This window comes from Propithecus coquereli, unplaced genomic scaffold, assembly GCF_000956105.1.
Source record: "Propithecus coquereli isolate 6110/MARCELLA unplaced genomic scaffold, Pcoq_1.0 Scaffold211, whole genome shotgun sequence".
In the NCBI taxonomy this organism is placed as follows: Eukaryota; Metazoa; Chordata; class Mammalia; order Primates; family Indriidae; genus Propithecus; species Propithecus coquereli.
The window spans coordinates 2674330-2682322 of NW_012146190.1; the positions used below are offsets into that span (position 1 = coordinate 2674330).

The following is a 7993-nucleotide window of genomic DNA, read 5'->3' on the forward strand; positions in this document are numbered from 1 at the left end:
TAAATTCACATTTAATTCTTTAATAACTCTTAAGGGACATAACGTTAGATGCTATGCTTTGCTTAACAGAAGCATTAGGATATCTCTTGCTGGGATATTGTAAATGATAAATTCATAATATACAGGATTAGGATTTTGATAATACTCTCAGTGAGGACAGACACAAAGAATACACCCCAGAATAAGGTTAAAAGGTGCAATAATTAATAATAACTGACATTTATGGGCACATACAATGCATCAGGAACTGCACTCAAGATTTTACAAATATTAATTTGTTTAATGTCATTTATTCCCTGAGTGCCAACATTAAAATCTCAGATCTCTCTTAGCAGTGTTCAGAGCATGGGCTCTGGGAGCCAAATGGCCTGGATTTAAGCCTCTTTGCTACTGCCCCCAGCTGTGTGGACCTGGACTAGTTACTTACACATTCTAACCTCAGTTTTCTGAGCTGTAAAATGGGGTTAATAGAGTATTTACATCATGGGATTGTTTTGAAGATTAAATAAATTGCTGCAAGTTAGTGTTTTGCATGGTGTCTAGCCCATGGTAAGTGTACAATAAATGTGAGCTTAGAAGAGCAATTTTTTTTAAAAGGATAATTTAGTTTTGGATTAAAGATTTTAGTGTTAGGGAATTTACTGTCTCTAATCTTGGGTATATGGAGTCATTTGCCCAACGAATCATTTTATACAGGAGGAGGCCAAGACCCAGACGGGTTTTGGGGTCAGTGAGAGGCAGATTTGGAGCCACAGCTTTTCACGCTGTGGCATATGCTCCTTTTGTCTAACTTCTTACTTACAGGAAAAGGGGACCATAGGAGAGGGAGGTTAAATATTATCTGTAAAGAGCCAGATAGTAAATATTTTAGCCTTTGTGGGCCACATAATGGTCTGTATTACACTACTCAGCTCTGCCATTGTATATTGTGAAAGCAGCCACAGACAAAAAGCAAATGAATAGCTGGGTTCCAATAAAACTTTATTCATAGATATTGCAATTTGAATTTCAGATCATTTTCACGTGTCATGAAATATTGTTTTTGTTTCATTTTCTTCCCATCTGTTTAAAAATGTAAAACCATTCTTAGTTCAGGGTTCACAGCAAAAACGGGTTGCTGTCATGGGTCAGCCCTTGGACTGATCTTGGCTTTTGCAGAAGGTGGCATCACCAGTGTAGCCTTTTTTCTTTTTTAAATTTCAGTTTCTTCCATTCTTTCCCAAGGTTTCCTCACATTGACTTTGTAAGCAGTTTGTCCTGGGGTAAAGGGTTTTTAGGGACCGTTGCTCCCAGTCAAGACACAGTTGCAAAGAGCATGTCATTTGAAATTTTGAACCCTGCTATTTGGGATTTTTATGTTATGTGGTGAAGGAGAAATGAATTAACCAGCGGGTCTGGTCCCTCAAGATGTAAACGTATCCAAGTTGCTAAAAGGCACTGAAAAGTATAAGCAAAGGAAAAAATGGATTAGAAAGGCACACTGTTAATAAACAGAACCCTCTTGTGAGAAAACACACTGGCTACTGTTTTTAACAAGTCTGCCTTTTCTGCAGCTGAAATCAAGACACGTTTCAAATTCTTTAGGGTTTTTTTTTCTTTTTCTTTTTCTTTTTTGGACTGGGTAGGGGAAGTGGCAGGCAAGAGATGATGGTGGAAGAAAGAGGGGTGAAAATGTCATGTTCATAGTCTTTTCTACTAGTTATGTCCTTTAAAGGCATATGTCCAAATAGAACTGACTGAATTTGATTTCATTAATCCGAGAATATAAGCATGAGGGAAGAAATTTATTCCTTACGTCAAAAACTCTTGGACATTGTTATGCTCACATTATGGTTTTCTTTCCAAGGATTATAGCCTCTATTTTTATTTTCAAGAGCAGTGGGCTTTTGTGGACTGATACCAATAGAGAGCTGGGCCAAGAAGGCTGTTCTGAGCTAATCACCTCATTTATAGGCCTTGGAATCCACAAAGCCCAGGGGACCCCGTGTTGGCCCAACTGAGCACAGCTGTTTCCTATCACCCTAGGAATCGAAAACGATGGCCTTGACTCTTGGATACTGTCTGTTTTGTTTTTGAGTAGAAAACATCCTGTTTCATCATGAATGCTTAATAGAATAATTTAAATATACTTAGTAGAAATAACATTAATATTTTTACTTGCCCTGAGAATATTCGGAGGTGGTGACACAATTTTTTTTATCCCACAGGGTATAAATTAAGAAGATTAATAATACTCCCTGTATGTTGTTAGACAAATAAGAAAAAACTATATGTATATAGTAAATTCTTGTTTTTTACAATTCTCTTATGATCAAATAATTCTCTTCCTCTTCTTTTTTTTTTTTTTTGAGACAGAGTCTCACTCTGTTCCCCAGGCTAAAGTGAGTGCCGTGGCGTCAGCCTAGCTCACAGCAACCTCAAACTCCTGGGCTCAAGAGATCCTCCTGCCTCAGCCTCCCGGTAGCTGGGACTACAGGCATGCGCCACCATGCCCGGCTAATTTTTTCTATATATTTTTAGTTGTCTGATTAATTTCTTTCTATTTATAGTAGAGACGGGGTCTCGCTCTTGCTGGTTTCGAACTCCTGAGCTCAAACAATCCGCCCTCCTCAGCCTCCCAGAGTGCTAGGATTACAGGCGTGAGCCACCGTGCCCGGCCCTCTTCCTCTTCTTTTTGAGAGCTCTGAGATTGATTTTAACTATCTCCTTTTGGGGGAGATGAGAGAATATTGTTTTTATATACTGGCTGAATTTTGAAATTCACAAAATAGGGGAAATTTTACCCATTCTTTGTAGAGTCTTGTAGCCAATTCCTAATTTGATGAGATAGTCTGGAGCAGTGGCTTCCAAACCTTTTTTGACAGAAGTTCACCTTAGCCATACATTTCTTCCAAAATCTGTCATTCACCTTTGGCTGACTGGCCAAATGGTGGAACGCCTACTTCAGTATCTTTTCTGGCCTGCCAAGACTTCTGCTTGAGCAAGGATTGTAGATTGCACAGGTAACCCTCCTGCCTGATCATTGTAGCAGTACCACTAATGCAAACAAGGCATGCCATGTGGATTTATATAATGTAACTTACTCTGAATGTGTGCTTTATATGTCGATATTCTTCCTGTCAGTTGAAAGTATAAATGTATATTTACTATTAGAAGAGCAAACTGTTGTAATAATTAATTTAAGTCCAAAAAGTATTATATAAAGAGTAAAAAATTAGGGGTATAGGTTGAGAATTAATGTTGAGAGAGTGCAATCATTAATAATTCTGTAGAAACCATTGTATTCTTTGTGGAATTACCTTCAGCGAAATTGCATCCTCATCATTAAGCAACTCTTCAAGTCTAGGAGATGAGGAGAAGGCAAGTCCTGACCTCAGTTGGTTCCCGTTAGGGAGGAAGGAGCACTTACTAATGTACTGGAAACATCACCACCTGCAGTAGCTACACTGGCAGAATTAGTGCAAAAATGTCTTGCTTTTTCACACACCTCATTTCAGAGAGAGCATTTGTTTTGTTTTGCAAAAGTCCCATCAGGCTGCAGTTGACAGTGCCAAAGAATTTTAGTTCCTGCCCTTTTATATCAAACTTTAAAAATGAGTCTACTGGAATGTTAATAATGGGATTATAATCATAATTAATTTTTAAAATAAAATTCATGTCTATTCTTGTATCCCAGTAGTTCATCCTGTGAAGGTCACATTTAACTTTGGCAAATATTGATTTTAATATTTGGCCATTTGGCATTATGCCAAAAATGTGTATTTAGTAATTTTCTTAAATATTTGGCAATCTACCTGTTCATTCCCAATGAAATAAAAATTTCACAAAACCATGATTACTTCTGTTAAATACAGTTTTCTGTTCTACTTAATTTTTTTTAATAGCCACTAAATTAGTTTCACAACTTACTAATAAGTCATGACCCACAGTTTAAAAACGTTGAGACTCATTGTGCTTTGGGAATAGTGAGACAGTTAGGTAGGGGGTATTTTTGTGTGTAATATTTTGGTCATACAAATGCTGGGAAGGATTTTCTAATTATGTCCTTTCCCAAAAATGTAATTTGAGATCTCAAAGGCATCTTAAGACTCGTGAAAAATGAATTAATGCTACTACCAAACCATTTTCTATAGTGGCTGTGTTAGTTCACACTCCCACTAGCAGTGTCTGAAAATTCCAATTGTTCTATGTCTTTGTTAACACTTAGCATTGTCAGTATTTTTTTTTAAAAAGTTAATAGGCTATTTTTTAGAGCAGTTTTAGGTTTACAGCAAAATTGAGTGGCAGGCACAGGGATTGCCCATATCCTCCTGCCCCCCACATGCATGGCCTCCTTCATTATCAACATCAGAGTGATACATTTTTCAGAATTAATGATCCTGCATTGACACATCGTTATCATCCAGAGTCCATAGTTTACATTAGGATTTGTCTTGTTGTTGTAGTTTCTATGGGTGTAGACAAATGTATCCACCACTAGAGTATCATACAGAGTAGTTGCACCACCCTAAAAATCCTCCGTGCTCCACCTATTCATCCCTCCTCCTAACCCTGACAACTACTGATCTTTTCACTGTCTCCATCTTATTGCCTTTTCTAGAATGTCATAGTTGGAATCATACAGTATGGAGCCTTTTCAGACTGGCTTCTTTCACTTAGTAATATGCATTTAAGGTTCTTCCATGTCTTTTCATGGCTTGATAGTGCATTTATTTTTAGTGCAGAATAATATTCCATTGTCTGAATGTGCTACAGTTTATCTCATTGTCAGTATTTTCCATTGTTACCATCATGGTGGTTATGTAATAATTATCACAGCCATTTTAAATGCAAGCCATCTAAATAGCTCATGCTTCCCAACATTCTTAAACAGAAGATAAAGCAAATAGTCCATCTTCTACAGATAACTAAGGTCTGATATTTTGAATGGTCATTCTTCTTGTTATTTATTGTATGTCTGTCCCTTATAGTGAGCAGTCCCTTTTTAATGCTGGTTTTCTCCAGAATTGTGCTCCCCACCCCCCAGCCACACAGCAGGAGGTTTGGGGGGGAGTGAGTGAAGCTTAATCTGTATTTACAGCCGCTCCCCATCACTTGCATCACCGCCTGAGCTCTGCCTCCTGTCAGATCAGTGGCGGCATTAGATTGTCATAGGGGCACGAACCCTCCTGTAAACTGCACATGCGAGGGATCTGGGTTGCACGCTCCTTATGAGAATCTGATGCCTGATGCTCTGAGGCGGAGCTGAGGTGGTGATGCTAGTGCTGGGGAGCGGCTGCAGATTATCAGGTTATCATTAGCAGATCGGTTTGACTGCAGAATAAATGTAATGCGCTCGAATCATCCCAAAACCATCCCCCTGCCCGGTCTGTGGAAAAATTGTCTTCCACGAAACTGGTCCCTGGTGCCAAAAAGGTTGGGGACTGCTGCTCTAGAAGCTTCTTCTCCACCTCTTCACCAATGGGGAATAAAATAGGTTAGAAATTCTATGAATTTGTAAGCTCCAAGTCCTTCTAAGTGGTGTTCCAGGGCCTCAGAGGTGCACTGATATGTGTTGTGTTTGCATACCTCAGAAGCAGAAATTTCTCTTACCTTTTGCCTGTAAAAGACCCTGTTTCAGAACCCCTCCCTTTACAACCATGGCACGCCTCGACCGCGGTGGACAAGGGTTCCTTTATTAGAAGTCTGGGGTCAGTCTAATTCCAGAGGAAAATATAGTGTGTGGCTGATGGCTAAGGGACTCACTCCTCCTCCATAGGGGGAGGGTGGAGTTGGAGAGAAAAGGGAAGGGCATGCCTGGCAAGGTGAGGAGCCAGGGAAGTGAGAACCAGCAGGCGTCTGCTGCTGCTGCTGCTTTAATAACAATTTGCTTATCTTGCTTATATAAGCAGAACAGCCCTGTCAAATCCTGAATGCTGTCCACATGCTGGTTCTTGCAAGATTCACCTAAAGCGTCAGACAAAAGATTGGGCCTCTTTTCAGCCTCAGTTCAGGTGAATTCCAGGGTGATTTCAGGTCACTCATATAGTCTTCTCAGCTCTACTTTATCTCTTTGCTATACGTAACCAGACTTCGATGAGAAAATAATCAAACTCGAGGAAGCTTGAAGAAGACATCTAATTTAGTCTCCTTACATGTATAAAGAACAAATAAATTTGGAATTGATCAATGCCTGCTCTTAATGGTCTATTAAGGTGTTTACTGTTTTTTAGATGTCTGTAAGGAAGAGAATATACAGGGTGTCCCAAAAGTCTCCATACAAAGGAAAAATTTTGTAAAATCTTGTAATGAATATTTTGTAAATAAAGGTACATTTAGCTACAATTTCCCATTTTCCCTAGGAATGGTGACTTTTGGGACACCCTGTAGAAACCTGGAGTTCCCCGATTTCTTCCCCTCAGTACTCACTAAACCTATAGACCTATAGAACATTGCTCAAAATTGAATTAAATGTGATGTAAAAATGATCGGTGAATTAAGTATTATTAATTATTGTTCTCATGAGAGAATATCTAGGGTTGTTAAACTGCAATCAAGAAAGTCATCTGTTTCTTTCACAGTCTATGGTAGTTTCTATTATATTCTTTTGTTTCTACTTGACCCAATTTTGAGAATGGAATAAATTAAGGCCCAGAACTTTTATAATGTGTGAATCAAAAGGGATCCACAAGAGGCTAATGTCCCAACATTAAGCAATAAATAGGATCGTGCATATGAAAGGGTTTTCTACAGCAGATAGAATGTTCCTTTCCATAGTAGCCTAAGGAGTTGCCTGCTGTTCAATGTTTAGTATAAATCAAAATGCAAATAAATCGCCCACTTCCTTTCAGTTGGGAACATTGTAAGTAAGTTGATCACAAAAGATAGCATTATGAAAATCAGTGGTTTAGTCACACTCCATGTATTTGTTTTTAGGTTCTTTAATTTTTGTTGAATTTTACTTAAGCCTGTTAAGTTGGCATTGGATCTTGTTTCCAAAATTAGCCATAACACATTTCCTTGCTGCCTTCCCTCAAAGGAACAAGAATGTTCTGTCATTATTGATTTTGGTCACAAGTGGACTGCTTCCTTGTGTAACTTCTCTTTGCAAAGTTGAAAGCAATCAAGATAACTGATCTCCCCTCTCAGAGAGACAATCCAGTCAGCAGAAAATACTTTTCTCTTGGCAGCTCCTCCTCCCACTTGATGTTTCCTGTCTTTGGAGGGTGTGTGAGTGTGGGTAAAAAACAAACTCCAAACAAAAAAAGTTTTCACTTTGCTTCTGCGTATTAAGCTCCCCTAGTAGAGCAGGAGTGATGTGGCACTAGAATTCTGATGGCAAAAAGTGTTTTCTTGTAGACACACTAAGTCACGGGGGATCTGAGCTGCTCTTCTATATTAAGGTGTTTAGAAGAAAGAGAATGATTCCTCCTCCCTGCCCCAAATCGTATCGTTACTATTTTCATTGATGATAACAGTAGTGCGCACTCAGTGTAATGAGTGTAAACAATAAATGTAAAGTGGAGTGTGATGGACCCCCACAAATGGTGCTGTCATTCAAGGTTATTAGCGTGTATGTCTGTGTGTGTGTTGTTAACATCGACAGGCTGGTACTTGGCCTGCTGCTCTACAACCTGCTTTTTTGTGTAGACTGTTTTCTGCCTGTCAGTGTCTGTGGCTCTGTCTGCAGCATTTTTTTTTGTAATTGACAAGTAAAAATTGTATATATTTATGGTATACCACATGATGTCTTGATATGTATGCATTGTAGAATGGCTAAATCAAGCTAGTTAACATATGCATTACCTCACGTACTTTTTTCTGTGGCGAAAACCCTTAAAATCTATTCTCTTAGCAACTTTCAAGTATATGGTATATCGTTATTAACTGTAGTCACCATGATGTATAGTAGATCTCTTGGGCTTATTCCTTCTATCTAACTGAGATTTTGTGTCCTTTGACCAATAATTCATCAATCCCTCTGTCTCCAGACTCTGGTAACCACCATTGTACT

The 7993-nt window shown here is 38.8% G+C and overlaps 1 protein-coding gene across 1 annotated transcript in view; it reads left to right on the forward strand.

The window, feature by feature from the left end:
• Window positions 1-7993, forward strand: part of OSTF1 (osteoclast stimulating factor 1) — a 61661-nt gene that overhangs the window by 12823 nt on the left and 40845 nt on the right. The window lies entirely within an intron of this gene.